General features: G+C 48.6%; 2 protein-coding genes across 7 annotated transcripts in view; one reads left to right on the top strand and one right to left on the bottom strand.

Annotated features, from left to right (window-relative positions):
- The window catches only part of LOC147717174 (uncharacterized), a 130990-nt gene extending 113846 nt beyond the window's left edge, over positions 1–17144 (bottom strand). The window contains exons 1-2 of the mRNA XM_086919291.1: positions 16477–17144; positions 12346–12442 (exon numbers count right to left, since the gene is read on the bottom strand). The gene's annotated coding sequence lies outside the window, so the exon portion shown is untranslated. The remainder of the gene's footprint in view (positions 1–12345; positions 12443–16476) is intronic.
- The window catches only part of ATP6V0A1 (ATPase H+ transporting V0 subunit a1), a 260245-nt gene that overhangs the window by 228892 nt on the left and 12853 nt on the right, over positions 1–18500 (top strand). The gene's annotated exons all lie outside the window — the stretch shown is intronic.

Raw genomic sequence — 18500 nt, 5'->3', positions numbered from 1 at the left:
TAGGGGACGTCGAAGAAGTTTATGGGGCCGTGGAAGATAGCTCGGGGGATGAGCTATGCCCCGAAGTTTACGGACATATGGAACGGGTCACGGGATCGCATGTCGGCCTTACCCAAGACCCCGTCGCGCAAGCCACGGCCCCGCCTTTAGGCCCGGCCACGGACTTACTTGCGGCGCAGACGGTATCGAAACCGAAACTGAAACATACGGTATCGACTACACCTAAGATGGCCGAACCGAAACCGAAACTGAAACTTAAGGACTCCAGCGTCCCTAAGATGGCGGCCGTACCACCAAAATCAAATAAAAACGCTGCTTCATCGACTCCCTCGACCTCCGGTCCACAGAGATCGAAGAAATCTGTTGATTCCACCGTGTCAAAATCGGTGCCAGAGGAGGGATCCTCTAAAAAGGGCGGAACGCACAGGTCAACCGCTACGACGCCGGCAAAGCCCGCCAAGGACAGCGGCACGGCTCCGACGCCAACTGGGACGTTGGTCGGACGCGTGGTAGAAACGGAGCCGTCGAAATCGCACGGATCGAAAGCTGCCACATCTGCGCATCGATCCAGGGCCTCTGGGGCGGCGGACGCAGCATCATCGTCCAAGACTCTAAAGGGCCAACAGAACGTCGGATCCGAAGGCAAGATCAAGGATTCCTCGTCGGTGCCAAAGGCAACTGCGAATGAAACGTCCCTCGTCGCTGCTTCACTACAGAGAATTAGGGAGAAAGCCGCTGCTTCGTCGGCGCCGACGCCATCGCCACAGAAGGCGATAGACGTTCCGGTCAAATCTGCCAGTAAACTCCTCTACCTTCTGCCGCCAAAAGAGGCGCCGAAGGCCTTCGCAACAAAATCGGCACCGAAGAAGTCGGATTCTTCAACGGCAGGGGCATTTTCGGGTCGAGTAATCGACTCAGAAGAGGATTCGGAGTGTTTTATCGACGCTAATACAGGCAAATTGACCCTTTACAAAAGGAAGATAACTTCGCAGCCGGTGGACTCCTATGTCATCCCCCTGAAGAAGAAAAAGTATCCACAGGACGCCTCAGGCCTCATGGAACCTATCCAGTCCCCTCCAAGAGGGAGCCCAACTCCGTCTCCAGACCCCTCTGACGGTGAGGGATATGGTGAAGATGACCAATACACTTTCCCAGCTAATGAACCAGATGCACAGCCGGATTCATTTGATGACTTTGGGGACCAAGACACCCATAATGTGGGACAAGACCCACAGCCTTTCAGTACACGTGCATCCCCAACTGAGGATTCTGCAGGTTTCCATGCACTCATTGAAAGGGCAGCTGCTAATCATGATGTGGACATGCATGCTGACCCTGTTGAAGAGGATTTTCTATTTGACACTTTTACAGTTTCAGAAAGAAATGTAAAGACACTGCCTATGCTCAAGGGGGTCCTCAAGCATGCGGCGGACATCTTTAAAGAACCTACCAGGGCGAGGGTGGTCAATCCACGTATTGAAAAAAAGTACAGACCAGCACCTGCAGACCCTGCATACATTCGGGGACAGTTGCCTCTTGACTCCCTGGTGGTCGCAAATGCCCGAAAGAGGGCCAACTCCCAAACAACGGGTGAAGCTCCTCCCCCGGATAAAGAGTCCAAGGTGCTAGAGGCAGGAGGCAAAAGGGTAGCTGCGCAGGCTGCCAATTTCTGGCGTATTGCAAATACACAGGCACTATTGGCACGTTATGATAGGTCGCATTACGACACCCTAGAGCAAATTGTGCAACACCTGCCTCCACAGTTTCAAGAGGGCACCAAAATGATTATACAGGAGGGACAACTGATCTCCAGCGCAGCCATAAAGTGTGCACTGGATGCCGCGGACACAGCCGCTAGGACCATTAACACTAGCGTCATGCTGAGACGACAGGCGTGGCTCCGCATATCGGGGTTTAAACCTGACATTCAGACAACCATACTTAATCAACCAGTCAATCCTGATAGACTGTTTGGTCCAGATGTTGACACCACCCTAGAAAAAATTAAAAAAGACACCGAAACTGCCAAATCTATGGGGGCCCTTCAATCACAACAGTTTCGTGGCAATACTTTTCGTCGCTCAGGTGCACGTGGAGTCACCAGAGGACAAATGGGTCAGCAGTCACAATTCCCTAGAGGTGGAGCACAATCCTCGTACCCCAAACAGAACAAGGGGGGCTACAGAGGAAACAGCACCAGAGGACGCGGCAGAGGGAACAACAACTCACGCGCCTCTACCCCAAGCAAACAGTGACTCTCTGTCACTGCCCCCCGACCACTTAACACCTGTCGGGGGGAGACTACAACAGTTCCTGCCCGTCTGGTTCAACATCACCACAGACAGGTGGGTGCGACAACTTGTTCAGTACGGTTATTGTCTAGAGTTAAAATCCACTCCACCCAACATTCCACCAAGGCAAAGGCCTATGTCCGCAGAGCACTTGCACTTATTGCAGCAGGAAGTGGTGGTGATGCTGCAAAAAGGAGCAATCGAGCTCGTGCCAGTGGGGGAGGAAGGCACAGGGGTATATTCCCTGTACTTCCTTATTCCAAAGAAGGACGGTTCTCTCAGACCAATTCTGGATCTCCGTCCCCTCAATCTGTATATACTGTCAGAACATTTCCATATGCTTACACTGCAACAGATTCTTCCCTTGTTAAACCAAGGGGACTTCTTAGCAACCTTAGACCTCAAGGATGCTTATTTCCACATTCCACTTCACCCGTCCCACAGAAAATACCTCAGATTCACAATCCAAGGCAGGCATTATCAGTTCAAGGTCCTACCCTTCGGAGTCACCACGGCCCCAAGGGTGTTTACCAAGTGCCTGGCGACAGTGGCAGCGCACCTCAGGAGGCAGAACATCCATGTCTACCCCTACCTGGACGACTGGCTCGTTCAAGCCAAGTCGGAACAGCAGTGCGCCGCAGACATGTCAACCACCATTCACCTCCTTCACGACTTGGGTTTCTCGTTGAATTACCCAAAGTCGCATCTTCAGCCGGCACATGTCCGGCAGTTTCTAGGTGCGACAATCGATACCCTGACGGCCACAGCTCAACCAAACCAAGTCAGGATAGAGAGCATGCAATCTCTAATCAGAAAGTTCAGACCACAACACTCACTTCCAGCGAGAGTGTTCATGCAGTTGATAGGCATGATGGCCTCCTGCATCTTCATAGTCCCTCACGCACGGTTGCATATGCGCCCGCTCCAGGAGTGCTTAGCGAATCAGTGGACACAGGCTCAGGGACAATTAACAGACCTAGTGTTGGTTACCAGTCGGGCATACGACTCTCTGCATTGGTGGACTCCACACAACCTTTGCAAGGGCTGACTGTTCCAGGAGCCAGTGCCACAGATTGTCCTAACAACGGACGCATCTCTCCAGGGATGGGGAGCTCATCTGCTCAATTTCACAGTGCAGGGACTATGGACAACGCAGCAACAGAAGATGCACATCAACTATCTAGAACTGATGGCGATCTTCATGGCGCTCAAGTCCTTCATTGTACATCTGTGCAACAAAGTGGTGTTAGTCCGGACGGACAACATGACCGCGATGTACTACATCCAGAAGCAGGGGGGCACCCACTCACCGCAGCTGTCTCATCTGGCTCAGAGCATGTGGAAGTGGGCCATTCAGAGGAACATCTTCCTCATGGCGGAGCACCTCCCAGGGAAGGACAATCAGATGGCGGATCTGCTCAGCAGATACAGCCATCAAATGCACGAGTGGGAGATACATCCATCAGTACTCCAGCCGTACTTCCAAAGGTGGGGTCATCCAGAGATAGACCTGTTCGCCACAAGGGAGAACGCAAAATGCCAAAGCTTCGCCGCCAGGTTCCCACACCCGCAATCGCAGGGCAATGCGATATGGATGAACTGGTCAGGCAAATTTGCGTACGCTTTTCCGCCGACACCTCTGATACCACTGGTGGCGAAAAAACTAAGGCAGCACTCGATGACACTCATCCTAGTTGCTCCAACGTGGGCGCGCCAGGCCTGGTACACCACGTTCCTCGAACTCTCAGTGGTTCCGCATCAAAGACTGCGCCTCACGCCCAGGCTTTTGACGCAGAACCATGGAGAAATTCAGCATCCAGATCCGCAACAGCTCAACCTGGCGATCTGGCTCCTGAAGTCTTAGAGTTTGGGTACCTCAACCTACCTCCTGAATGCATGGACATCATCAAGGAGGCAAGGAAACCAACAACCAGAGCATGCTATGCGGCAAAATGGAAGCGTTTTGTCATTTACTGCACCACCAATGACATCAACCCGCTAGATGCATCTATCCCTAACATCATTTGCTACCTGTTGCATCTTTACAAGTGCAAGCTAGCGTTCACTTCGATTCGGATACATCTATCCGCCATCGCAGCTTACCTTCAAAATAGGCAGCATCTCTCTCTCTTCAGAGTGCCTGCCATTAAAGCTTTCCTTGAAGGTCTGAAACGAGTCATTCCCCCAAGAACACCGCCAGCTCCGGTGTGGAACCTCAATGTGGTCCTCACCAGACTGATGGGACCACCATTTGAGCCACTACACTCGTGTGAACTACAATTTTTAACGTGGAAAGTAGCTTTCCTGATTGCTATTACGTCACTGAGGCGTGTTAGTGAGCTACAAGCGCTCACAATACAAGAGCCATTCATTCAAATTCATCCGAATAGGGTAGTGCTACGTACTAACCCCAAATTCCTTCCAAAGGTGGTGTCACAGTTTCATCTCAACCAAACTATAGACTTGCCGGCATTCTTCCAAAACCCGCAAACGGTGGCGGAAAGAATGCTCCATACGTTAGACGTACGGAGGGCGTTGATGTACTACATAGACAGGACACAACACTTTAGGAAAACAAAACAGCTTTTTGTTGCCTTCTCACCACAACACAAAGGCAACCCGATTTCCAAAGCAGGAATAGCCAGATGGATTGTTAAGTGCATCCAAATTTGTTATCACAAGGCCAAGCGCACTTTAACAATACCCCCAAGGGCGCACTCCACACGCAAATTGGGGGCATCCATGGCTTTCCTAGGGAACATTCCTTTAGAGGACATTTGCAGAGCAGCCACGTGGGTTACACCACATACCTTTACAAAACACTACTGTGTTGACGTGCATTCCAAGCAGCAAGCTGCTGTAGGACAGGCTGTTCTCAAAACACTTTTTCAGGTTTCTGCAGCTGGCACGGGCAACCGCCGCTGATGGAGGGACTGCTATATATTCTATGCTAAGATATGAATTTAGCAGCCCACATGCCTCGAACTGAATATGCTACTTACCAGTATGCATCTGTTCTTGGCATGTAGGGCTGCTAACATTCATATCGCCCACCCTCCTCCCCGGTGCCTGTCGCAGCTGCAGATATACTATTGTATTCAATCATTAGCATGGACATCATTTACACTTTACACTCCATCTTCTGCCACAATGGCGAAAAACAATCTGGGGATGGAGCCGATGCCCATGCGCACTGTAGTCCAGGGGAGGAGCCACCTATCTCAGGACACTTCGAAGACTCTTCCAGGATAACAATGTGCGATCATCCGGACCCAACACTAGGCGGCGATCTAATGCTAAGATATGAATGTTAGCAGCCCTACATGCCAAGAACAGATGCATACTGGTAAGTAGCATATTCATTATTGGTTGTTGAGTCTGTTTACGGATTGCGCCCTCTTCGGTGGGTCTTACTGATGTAGCACTATTCTCTTCTGTGTTTTCCGGAGTATGGTTTATATTCAGATCTGGTGTCTTTTCTAGATCGTTACTCGTATCAGAATCACAATCGATCAGTGGATCTGTTGCTGATAGATTAATTTAATTAGGAATAGTGTGAAGATCAGGCCGTATTTCTTGCAGACAGCCTGGTTGTGGCTCGTTATGTTTGGCAGGAGTTTTTGCCAGCAAGATTTCGCCGAGGGAGGAGCGTTTAGTTGTTAATAGTTCATGTGAGACCCTACGCTTGGCAGCTTCTATATCTTGTGAGACTCTTCTTTCAAGAAGTGAGATGCTTAAATCAATAGCGTCATGAGTTCTCGTAATGAAGCTGTCAATGGGGCCAATGATGGATGTACTGCTTGCTGCAGCAGTTTTACTTCTACTTCCCCTGGTAGACATTGCAGTGTGGTCGTAGCTGGACTGCAATAGCATGCACTGAATAGGGAAGTCAAGGGTCTCCCAATGAATGTGATACAGCGCAGCCCTATATCAAGAAAGTTTTTATCCTTGTAGGGTATAGTATACTAGATCACAAGGTCGATTTTAGTCACAAACAAGTTGTATAAAAAGATTTACCTGTAGAACAGCGGAGCAAAGATGTTAGGGGGTGTACCCAACCCGACCTCCTCGTCCTCTGAGGGTCTCAGAGGGCCCGCCCTTTGCCCGGGCTTCGCCCGGCGTCCCGCGAGACGGGGGTGACGCCGGATTTATGCGCCTCCTGGCACGCAAAGGTAGCGGTATGCGCCGCTAACGCTGCTGGGAGTTGTGGTCCTTATGCTTGTGCCACGCCCACACTCCACTCGGCGGCCGGACCCCCGAGGTGGCTGGAGGGGTCGGGCGGCGGGGGTGGGCGGGCTGCATCCAAGGCAAGATGCAGTGTCCCAGCTCAAGAGGATGGCAGCGCCTGTGCTGCGGTAAGGCTCGCAATGTTGTTTTTGAGTAGAAGAAACTCAAAGACCTATGATACCTTTTTGTAATATAAATAGCCTACCCGTTGCGCGTTGCTGCGATCTCAGAAGAAAGGAACTTTAAGGAAACTTGTTATGATAACATTTAATTTACATTGTGTCATTTTTATTGAAACTTATTCATTTTAATATGGAAAACATTTTAAAGTGTTTTAATTCTGTTTATTTATTCGAGTGCTTGTGGATATATGTTATTTTTTGTTTTTCCATCTGGTGCGTACACGAATAAATCAGAAGGTTTTCCGACGTGTGAGCTGGCCTCATACAGTTGTCCATGTGAGAAGCACGGATTCTCCAAATCTAGTCCACACACTTGCAGCGACTGTCCTTGTGCTTTGTTGATGGTCATTGCAAAAGCGAGTCGCACCAGAAACTGTAAACGTTCAGTATTGGAAAGATTATGAATATAGTTCATATGTTTTTGAAGCAGCCACGCAGTTATAATAGCATAAGATGGAAGGTAGAGCTGGAGACTTTGTGCCCAAGTCACAAAGCTGCTTGCCTTTTCACGTTAGGCGTGTTAAGCCTCGTAAAATGTGGTTTTACACTCGTAAAAAGAGAAATACCATGAAAGCTTGGACATGCAAAGTACTTCTGTGAAGGAAATGACAAACGTTTCTCAGACCTTTCCAGTCCAGGTCAGAGATTTATTTACGCCTGTCAGAAAGAAGCAAATCTGTTTCCGGGGTGAATTGAGAAGGGGAGACGCCCCAAAAAAGTGGGAATGTCAAGAAAAAGTTTCTCCATTAGTTTGAAACTGTATTCCCCATGCAGAAAAAGTTACTGACTTAGTGCACCCATGCTTACTTGCACTTCATATACATATTTATATGGGCATCCAGGACGTCTTTGCATAAGTGTAAAGACAAATTCGCAAAATTCAACCAGGATTACGCCTCAAAACCTTTGTATTGGAGTTAATCTTATGAACGCAGAAAAAAGTTGGAGTAGTTTTCATTCTATCCTTCTGTCTGGTTGGTTGGTTGTTTGGGTCGGTCGTTGGTTGGTTGGGTGCTTTGGTGGGTGGATGAGTGGATTGGTTAGGTAGATGGACTATTGAGTGAAGGCACCAGTGAACCGACTGGGCAAGTGGAAGTTGGGATGGGTGGATGGGCTAACTCCTTATGCCAAGCCGCAGTCTTTATTTGACATCAGTATCTATTTATTATTTATGTTATTTGGTATTTGGATAGCGTACATTTTCCCATTGTATGGCTTGAAGGAGCTAAGCGCTATCAATGTTTCACACTTGCTTCAGTCTGACTTGCATGAACGGAGTTTCTAGGTTTGCATTGGGAATTCATTGTTTGTGGAAGGGTGACCAGTATGGCAAGTGAAAAAGAACTATAGGGGCATGTCTGTTTGTTTTTCCATTTAATGACCAAGATGAGGTTCCCATGGGCGTTAACAAGTAAATTAAATTGATATTTAAGGGGGATAATTGAGAAGAGGACAGGTACTCAGGTGTTTTCTCTTTCCAGGACGTTCGGTTATCTTATCATACCCATAGCCCTCAGACCTGGGCCTACCAGTAAAATTATGTTTATCTTATTACAATAATAATTCTTACTGTCTTTTTTGTAGTCTTTGGTGCCACGCCTCTGCTATTTGGAAGTGCTGTAACTTTTCTTAATGATCAGACCTCAGAATGATGAAAGGCTGACTTCACCCAGTCGGGATTGAAACTCGTGTCGTGCAGTTTTGATAGTCAGGTGTTAAAGAGCTGGTGGTATTGACACCTTAGGTTTTTCTCCACATTTTTTGTATTCGTTCGTGTAAATACCCACAGAAAATTCTGTTTATACTGACTTTTTTTTTGCTGTACGAAAGTACACGAAAATGCCTGTGCCCTCTCACAGAAGATCTGAACAGCGTCTTCAAGCACACGAGGGAGATTTCTGCCGGATTGGACAGATGTCAGGAGGCAGACCGTAGCCACAGAAGCGGTTCCCATTCATTGCCTAATGTCGGAAATATGTTAAGAAAGCAGAAGGGGTCGTCTTTCACAATGGCTGGAAGGCGGGCTCCCCTGCGCCCCGCGAATATGTTCCATCTTGAAACAAAGGAGGCCTTCCTGTGAGGAGTGATGCCCGTCGCACCTCTGCGGCTGACAGGGTGGCGCCCTCCGCGCGCCCGGTGACGTTGAACAATGCGCCGCCGCCCTCTGGAAGGCCACGGCCTGCTTTTCGCTTTATATGGTGTGGCTCTAATTGCACCATGCACGTTTATATATTTTTTCAAGCCAAAAACAAAATGTTACATGTTGGCACACAAGCTCATGGCATGTCGTTCTGCAATAACCATTGCTTAACTAAATTAAGATTAAAAAAAACATCATAATAATATATACATAAAAAAATAAGGCGCTCAACGTTTTTCTGGGGTTGACAAATAACAAGGTTACCAATCTCGGTGCACCTCATGCCTCTTTCTTCCACCACCCTATACTTTATGTCTCTTTATCTAACTCTAACACTTTCTTTTTCAACTCTGCTTTTCAGCTGGTGCCTCAATTCCCCTATCGTCTTTTTACTTTTCCCCCTCTTCTCCCACTTCTGCCTTTCCGTCTCTTGCTCCAAGGTCAAAGTTTGATGTTAAAAATATGTTGTGGACCCATTAAATGAGTGCCAGTGCCCACCCCCTGCATCCCTGGAAAAAAAGCACCAGCAATACCTTGTAGGTACTTGAATTATGCAGCAAGGAAGGACCAAATTATCGGGCAAGAAAAGGCAAATTATGCGACACATTTTTAAGCAGTATTGTATAACTGTTTTGCCATTTTTTATTTATGTTAAGAGTGTATTGGTAAATATTTCACCTCAATAATATCAGTTTAACACCTAAATACAGCAATCGCCAGCTAAAAGCTGACCTGCCTCTACACAGCAACATATATGGTGCCTGTTTAAGTACTTTTTGATCCTTAGACCCAGATACAAAATATTTTTTCGTTAAAAATCTGAAAATTGTGCAGAAGGTGATCGATTATATGGCTGTGTAGCAAATCCATAGTTATGCAGCAAAGGCAACGTTTGTATTATTGCATAATTTCAATAGCCCTGGCATTACCATCTGAAGTTATGTATTTTATTGCTTGCTAAAAGTGTTTTCCAGCTATTAACTTGGCCAGTGTGAAATGTTTTGAGACTCGCTTAATTTGTGTTAATCATGCAATTGTGTGTTACGTAAACTAGGCAAAATTACACTAGTGTGCAATTTTGCTGGTTATTTTTATTGCTTCAAGGACTGGTTTGATCTGAAAATGATCTGAAAAAATACATTTAATTGAATACTGCTTCTAGATGAAGATGTGTCGTAGACATATTTTTCTCGTGTTCCATTGTTACCTGACATACTCATATTTTATGCATAATTTCACATACTTTTCCTGCAATTTAGTTTTTCTAATTAGATGCTTTGCACACCTTTATTATTATCGGAATTCTCTAATGTGTCGAAAGAACTGTAAAAGAGTGTTTCATTTCTGCTCCAGAAAAAAAGACTGTCAGCCAGCATTTGTACTGATTTCAAATATTTTTGGGTATTTCCATATGTAAACCAATAAGGTTTATTAAAGGGTAAAAAGATTTATAGATTCAAAAGCATCAAATTGGTATCGATCAATAATCAATTCAGAATACATAACTTTATATGAACTTCAGATCAATCAAGGTCACATGAGTAAAAGAACAAACTATTATAAAGTTGTTTCAAAGAAAAAGGTTAAGTAAGTCAGTTCTGTCAATAAGATCCCCTTACTCTGCTCCAAGCTGTCTTGAAGGGGATAGAAGCAATGTCTGCTAAGTTGGGGGAAAGTGTTTGAAGTCTCATCTACATTGCACTAGCGAAAGTCACACAAGTCAAACTTTGGCAACACCTACACATGGTTCTTCTAAAATGCTCCAATCAGGTTAAAGTGCTTAGATATCATCTAAGCTCATTAGTTTCTCTGTATCCTACACAATGAAGCTTCCCTAAGCATCCTTCAAACTTAGTTATCTAAACAAACACGATACATTGGGCTAGCTTGTACTCTGCAGGTGTACTTTTGCAACTAAAAAGACGATCGACGGTTATCACTTAAACTAAAACATTTCACACGTGTAAGAAAGCAAAGAGGCATTGCTTTCATTAATTGTGAGTTAAGCTTCTCCTAGAAATAAGAATACACATGTGCTATGAAACAAGACGGCTCCCAAACATTAGCCATACTAAACGCAGGTCTACATTAGCTACTATCAATCTAGGTGTGAATAATACACAATGAATCGAATTTGTGTGTTAACATGTCAGTATAATGCAAATCATTTAATATCAAAAATAACCCCATTAGATAATAGCCCCCAGCTCTTTCAATTGCTATTAGACCTTATTTGAAGTTCTCGAAACAGCAGCCAGCCTTACTTTATCAACAGAAATGTAATTACTTCAAATTAAAAGAAACATGTCCAGAGTGAATTTGCAAACAGCTGTTGGCTCGGCTCGGTTCACAAGATTTAGACCAGGTGCAAAGCGTGGTGCGCCTCCTCCATCTCGCACCAATGTAGTCTGGAGAGTACACCCAAAGCCCAATTAACAACTGATCGAATGGTATTTCGCTGTGGGCTCCGCCATCTTGTGTGAGGAGTGGAAGATGGGTGCGAAGGGGGACTCTTGTACCACCAGAGAGAGCTTTGCTGGCATGTAGTCTGTCAGTTCTCGCATAGCCAAGCAGCAGCCCTGCGTTCACTCTTGTGATGTTTGTCTTTTAACTGAAGAAGCAGTTTTGTTTCTTAACACCTTCAGTGCTCATGACGAGCTGAGCTCGTCATAAGGCACCGTGGCGCTGTGCTCATGACGAGCTGAGCTCGTAGTAACCGCCGCGGCGATCCCACACGGGGATAATTCCCCTGCTGTGCTGAGTGTTCTATGAAAACGGCTGTGGTTATGAGGAGCTCAGCTCGTCATGAGCACAGCGCCACCGTGCTGTCATGAGCACAGCGCCACCCTGCTACATGACAAGCCGAGCTCGTCATAAGCACCGTGCGTGACCCCTCTCCCCCCCCCCCCCCCCGCACCACGAGGGAATTAGCCCCGCGGCGAAGGGGTTAACAGCTCATCTGTATTTGTTCTTCCCAAGCTCCATCAAAAGATTGCCAAAATGCAAAGTTCAGAGGCAGAAACGGCACCAAAAACATGTATATCTTCACCTATCTGCTCTGTGTTACTTAACCTCATGCGCGCTAGCGGAATTCCGCTCGCACGCTGAGATTTTTCAAAACGCACTTTACGTGACGAGCTGGGCTCGTCATCAGCGTGCGAGGAGGCTACGCCATGACGAGCCCAGCTCGTCATCAGCGTGGAAGGGGTTAAAGGAGGAACTAATGGTTCTTTTTAAGTTTTATGTGTCACATTGATGGCAAACATATTGGTAAAGGCTTTTGCAGCCATTGGCTTCCTTTGTTCAAGAACCTTCGGCCATTGGCTTGAGATATTGTCAATCACATCTTGGATTAGCCCACAGGAGTATTTTATTCACACACTCTTCTATTAGCTGCATCTATCCGCTCCCATCAGAATGTATGAGGGACTATTTTCATCTGAAATGATAATCTGTTATCACACTTTTAATTCTGTATCTCATCCACACATTATATACACAACACAGTCCTTTTTATTTTCTGGCTTGACAGCATAGCTGTCGCCGGACAATTATGTGAGTATCACTAGAGAGGAGCTTTAATGCTGCCCACATCTTGGGAGCTAGGAGTGCATATTTTCTAGCCTGCAGCAGTGTGTAGAGACCCCCCAGCGCTCAACAGCGCTTAAAAACTCTTTTTTCCCCCCTCCCTGCAGCTCCGGTCCCACCCTCGGCTGAGTGTTGATGCCGAGGGCTGGGCGCCGGTTTTGGCGGCCATCTTGGTTTGGGCTGGGTTGGGGAGGCCATAGACAAGGACTATAAAAGGCAGCTGAGACTTGGAAAGCGGTAATATCAGACTTTGCACACACCTTTCCCCTCCTGAGGCGGAAGCCGGGAGGTCTCCTGCTTTTCTTTCAATTTTAAACTAATTTTCGTGATTTTACTCGTTTTTTACATTTGTGCTTGCTAATTGTATTTTCTAGCCTGCAGCAGTGTGTAGAGACCCCCCAGCGCTCAGCAGCGCTTAAAAACTCTTTTTTCCCCCCTCCCTGCAGCTCCGGTCCCACCCTCGGCTGAGTGTTGATGCCGAGGGCTGGGCGCCGGTTTTGGTGGCCATCTTGGTTTGGGCTGGGTTGGGGAGGCCATAGACAAGGACTATAAAAGGCACCTGAGACTTGGAAAGCGGTAATATCAGACTTTGCACACACCTTTCCCCTCCTGAGGCGGAAGCCGGGAGGTCTCCTGCTTTTCTTTCAATTTTAAACTAATTTTCGTGATTTTACTCGTTTTTTACACCTGTGCTTGCTAATTGTATTTTCTAGCCTGCAGCAGTGTGTAGAGACCCCCCAGCGCTCAGCAGCGCTTAAAAACTCTTTTTTCCCCCCTCCCTGCAGCTCCGGTCCCACCCTCGGCTGAGTGTTGATGCCGAGGGCTGGGCGCCGGTTTTGGCGGCCATCTTGGTTTGGGCTGGGTTGGGGAGGCCATAGACAAGGACTATAAAAACAGGCACTTACGGCTCCGCGCAGCGGACGCGACCAGCGGATGCGCCGGAGTCGTGCCAGAGTCCTGCCCGTCCGCGCCCAGGCGGGCCCAGGGCCTGACACCATGCCTCACACAGGGACGCCTGTCACCTCCAGGTTACAATACGGAAGAGACGCCCTTATCGCCTTGAGTCCGCCCCACCCTACTAGTTGTAGCTTTGCACAGATGGGGATTATCCCATTTTTACCGTGCAGAGCGTGTTCCTCCGGCCACAATTCAGTGGCTGTGAAATCCGTTCTCTCCATGGCTTTACTAAACTGCCGGTCCTTGCCGAGCCATGCCATTGAAATCAATTCACTTATCCTAGACCACGAGCTCGATGTGTTAATTCTCACGGAGACCTGGCTCTCCCCCAGCTCTGGCCCTGACATGGTCAGAGCACTCCCCCCAGGCTTTCATATACTCCACCTTGATAGACCTAAAGGGAGGGGAGGAGGAACTGCAGTTCTCTATAGAGACACGCTCGCCTGTAAGATCCAGAATGGAGGGGTGGCTGATTGTGAGAGCTTACAGTTCTCCCTTCGGTTGTCACCTACAGTGTCTCTGGTGGGCTTGTTGATCTATCGCCCTCCCGGACCTTTGGGTAGTTTCCCTAACTCTCTCTTGGAAATTACTGCACTTCTTGCCTCTTCAACTGCCAACTTTGTTGTTCTCGGCGATTTTAATATCCATCTTGAGGACCCAGCCAATGCCACAGGAGTCGATCTGCTCGACGATCTCAGATCTTTTGGACTCAATTTGGCCAATTCGGGCGCGACCCACGAGAAGGGCCACCTGCTTGATCCCTTATTTTCTAACCTGGACCATCTTACTCCATCTCCGGCTCTTGCCCTACCTTGGACAGACCATTATTTGGTGTCCGCGTTATGGCAATTCGACAGCCGAGCTGCGGTGGTCCCACGGGTTCACACCCTGGAGAGAGCCTGGTCGAGGCTCCCAGTTGACACCTGGGCGGCACACTTGGAGGCACGCAGCCCTCTCAGGGAGCCAACCCGATAGTCGCTGACGCGAACTTCCACACCTGGCTCGTGGATTCTCTAGACACTCTCCTACCCAAAAAGAAACAACTTACGAGGGGGAAGAGAGTGGGCTCGGCACCTTGGTATTCATCAGAATTAAGAACTCTGAGGAAAGGATGTAAGAGGCTTGAGCGGTCCTGGAGGAGAGACTGGAGTGAGGCGAATCGTAAAGAATATCGTGCGGCCCTGAGCAGGTACAAATCCGCTATTCGGGTGGCAAAATCAGGATTCTTCGAAGAGCGCATTGGCTCTGCGGCCAACTCTTCCAAAGAGTCATTTAGGGTCATTAAGGAGCTACTCAATGCCCCCGACCCTCAGGTTTTCCACGAGGACCCTCGCAAAAAATGCACAGAACTGGCCTCGTATTTTAAAAGTAAAATCGACAACATACTGGCTTCCCTTCCCCGGCTAGGTGAGATCTCCTCTTTGGAGGACAATCCCAGCTCCCAACCTGAGTCACCATTGGCGGAGTTGGCTTCCCTCGGTCCAGTTACTAAGGAGGAAGTCCTGTCGGTGCTGAGATCTATGAAGAGCGGCTCCCCGAAAGACCCAGCACCTATTAAATATCTTAAACAGGTGTCATCTACTATCGTTGGCCCTGCTACGGACTTGATAAACCTGTCTCTCGCCCATGGGGTGGTCCCCCCCAGTTGGAAAGGGGCGGTGGTTAAGGCTCTTTTGAAAAAGCCTAACCTCGATCCCGCCGATCTCGCCAACTTTCGGCCTATCTCTTTGCTGCCGGGTATCAGTAAGGTGGCTGAGAAGCTGGTGAATAGCCGCCTCTCCAACTTCTTGGAAGCCAATTCCCTCCTGGGCGACTCCCAAACGGGTTTTCGGCCCGGTCAGGGGACCGACACCGCCCTGCTGGCGGTCGTGGAGAATGCGAGGAGCATGCTGGATTCGGGGGGATCAGTGGCAGTGATCCTCCTGGACCTCAGCGCTGCTTTTGACACCGTGGACCATCAGGTGCTTCTCCAACGGCTGTCAGGGGTGGGGGTCACGGGTTTGGCCCTCAAATGGTTCGCCTCCTTCCTGGAAGGTCGTACATTTGAGGTGTGGGAAGGCCAGGAAAAATCATCTTCTACCCCTCTCCAGTGTGGTGTGCCACAGGGCTCTTCATTGAGCCCTACCCTATTCAACGTTTACATGGCCCCCCTGGAGAATGTGGTACGGCCGCTGGGTATCAAAATCATCAGTTACGCTGATGATACCCAGCTGGTGGTAGGCCTCTCCCAGTCGGCGTACCATCCCGACCGGCTGCACACGTGTCTTGAAAAGATCTACACGTGGATGTGCAGCTCGGCCCTAAAGTTAAATGGCTCCAAAACGGAACTGATGCTGCTGGGGAACTCCTCTCCATCTTTGCCCCCCAGCAGCTGGCCAGACTGTTTGGGACCGATGCCCCCTCCCAAGCAGGAGATCAAGAACTTGGGGGTATGGCTGGAGCAGGACCTATCATTTAAAACCCATGCCAAAAAGACTGCTGGCGTGTGCTTTGGCCTGCTCCGTTCAGCCCAGAAGATTCTGCCCCTGCTCCCAGTGGCCACTCGAAGGCTTCTCATCCAGGGACTTATCATCTCGCGGCTGGATTTCAGCAATGCGCTTTTCCTGGGCGCACCCGAATCTACCCTGAACAGACTGCAGCAAGTGCAGAACGCGGCTGCCAGGCTTTTGACGGGTCTCCCTAGGCGGCAATCTGCCCGCCCGGCGTTGAGGGCACTGCACTGGCTCCCTTTGAAGGACCGGGTGAAATTCAAGTCACTCTGCATCGCCCACAAAGTCCTGCACGGGGTGGGTCCACCTATTCTTGAGGAGATGGTCCAGCCCTATAAGGCCTCTCGTTCCCTCCGCTCTGACCACCAACATCTCCTTCAGGTTGGCAGGGTGAAAAAGGCAAGAACTGGGGGCAGAAGGTTTTCAATAAATGTGGCCTCCTTGTGGAACTCACTGCCCCTACAACTGCGCTCCGAAGCCAGTCTCTTCAGGTTTCGTAAACTTTTAAAAACTTTTTTGTTCTCTGTTTAATCCTTGCATTCTTGTAGCTGTGTTATGTTCTGATAAGCGCGGGGATGCCTATTGGTAACCAGGCGCTATACAAAACTCGGAATAATGTTTGCATTGAGCAGAATTGGTGTGCTTCCACAAAAGGTTCTTGCCCTCCATGCAACTGTGGTCATCTTGTTTATTTATCCAGCTGCATATGCTTGCAGTTTCAGGGGCACACACATGCCATTATAATGCTGTGAAAGTGTCTAGATAACTACATAATTTATGGTGATTTTTCTGGCAGCAGCACAGATGTTTAAGTTGGGCTTGATAGTGCAATTGTAAAATGACCACTTAACCTGCACCAATATTAATCTACAGTTCTTTGCTTCCATGCAAATACATATCTATTGCCATGCTATTTACTTGCATTGCTTCACATTATCATATTACTTTCCTTTAAATCCAGACTTATTGGCATTGCAAATGCATTTATTTTGCACTGCAGCATGTGTGTTTTCTAATTGCTTTAATCAGAGCTCGAGTGCACGTCAAACCTCGTGACTTTGTTGTTGCTTATTTAGTTTTCCATGTTAGAAGTACTTCCGCGAGAGGTTGATATTTTCTGCTTATGATTTGAGGAAATTGTATGGTACTCTTATTCCACAGTCTCTGTTTTTGAGTCCCAGCTTTTAAGCCTTAGATGTTTGACAACTGGCAAGAGACCGGTAGGTAAGCGGTCTGTCGCTGCGGTTAAATGGGGCAATGCTGCTATCCTAAAAAAAAGAACACCACAGATTGGAAATCAACCAGTAAAGCTACTGGAAAATGAACACAACACCAAAAAAAAGTTTGTCTACTGACTTACATGAATTTAGCGATTGTGGCTTCTTATAGGGGGATGCTGACAACCTTTTTCTCAGGTAGAAACAGAATTGTCGCAATTTCAGTCGAATCAGATGCATGTTTATCCTGCCCAGAGTGCAGCAGTAATAATTTGCACTCTGGATTTGTAAGTACTTATGGCTCGGCATCTGTTCTGAGCCTTTTAAGTCCAAGATGGCATTGTTTACTCTCACTCCTGCTGTCCAACAGTACCATGGGCTCACTGCCCTTTACACGTAGCGCTGGTACCTGCAGAAAATTCTGGGCATTTCTCTTTTTTCTGACAGCACCGGCACCACCCACCACCACCCTCCGCGCCTGGACCCCGATCAACACCGAGGAAACCCTACGCATTATGAACATCATCCACTCCGGATCTCCATCCGACCCCTGCCCTTACCATTTCTTCAACAAGGCCGACTCCGTCATCGCGCCCTACCTGCGGGACATCATCAACACCTCCTTCGACACCGCTACCTTCCCGGAGAGCTGGAAGCATGCCGAACTCAGCGCTCTACTGAAGAAACCATCAGCGGACCCCACCGACCTCAAGAACTACCGCCCCATCTCGCTCCTCCCGTTTCCTGCCAAAGTCATCGAGAAGACCGTCAACAAGCAGCTGGCCGCCTTCCTCGAGACAAATGGATCCCTCGACCGCTCGCAGTCTGGCTTCCGGGCCAACCACAGCACCGAGACCGCCCTCATCGCAGCCATTGATGACATCCGAGCCCTGCTCGACAACGGGGAAACAGCGGTCCTCATCCTCCTGGACCTCTCCGCGGCATTCAACACTGTCTGTCACCGCACCCTAGTACAGCGCCTCAGCAACGTCGGAATCCAAGAGAATGCACTAGAATGGATCATCTCCTTCCTCGCCGGAAGGACACAGAGAGTCCGCCTCCCCCCGTTCAGATCAGAAGCCACCGAAGTCATCTGCGGCGTTCCACAAGGCTCCTCGCTCAGCCCCACCCTCTTCAATGTCTACATGAGCCCCCTGGCGGCCATCGCACGCCAACACAACCTCAACATCATCTCCTACACCGACGACACCCAGCTGATCCTCTCCCTCACCAACGACCCCGCCACCGCCAGAACCAACCTACACGAAGGGATGAAAGACGTCGCCGAGTGGATGATGAACAGCCGCCTGAAACTGAACTCAGACAAGACGGAAGTCCTCATCCTGGGATCATCACCCTCCGCCTGGGACGACTCCTGGTAGCCCCCCGCCCTGGGCAGCACACCCAAA

Source organism: Lissotriton vulgaris, chromosome 5 (genome assembly GCF_964263255.1).
Source record: "Lissotriton vulgaris chromosome 5, aLisVul1.2, whole genome shotgun sequence".
Classification (NCBI taxonomy): domain Eukaryota; kingdom Metazoa; phylum Chordata; class Amphibia; order Caudata; family Salamandridae; genus Lissotriton; species Lissotriton vulgaris.
The sequence above is the reverse complement of the archived record's forward strand: the minus strand, read 5'-3'. Positions and strand labels throughout refer to the sequence as shown.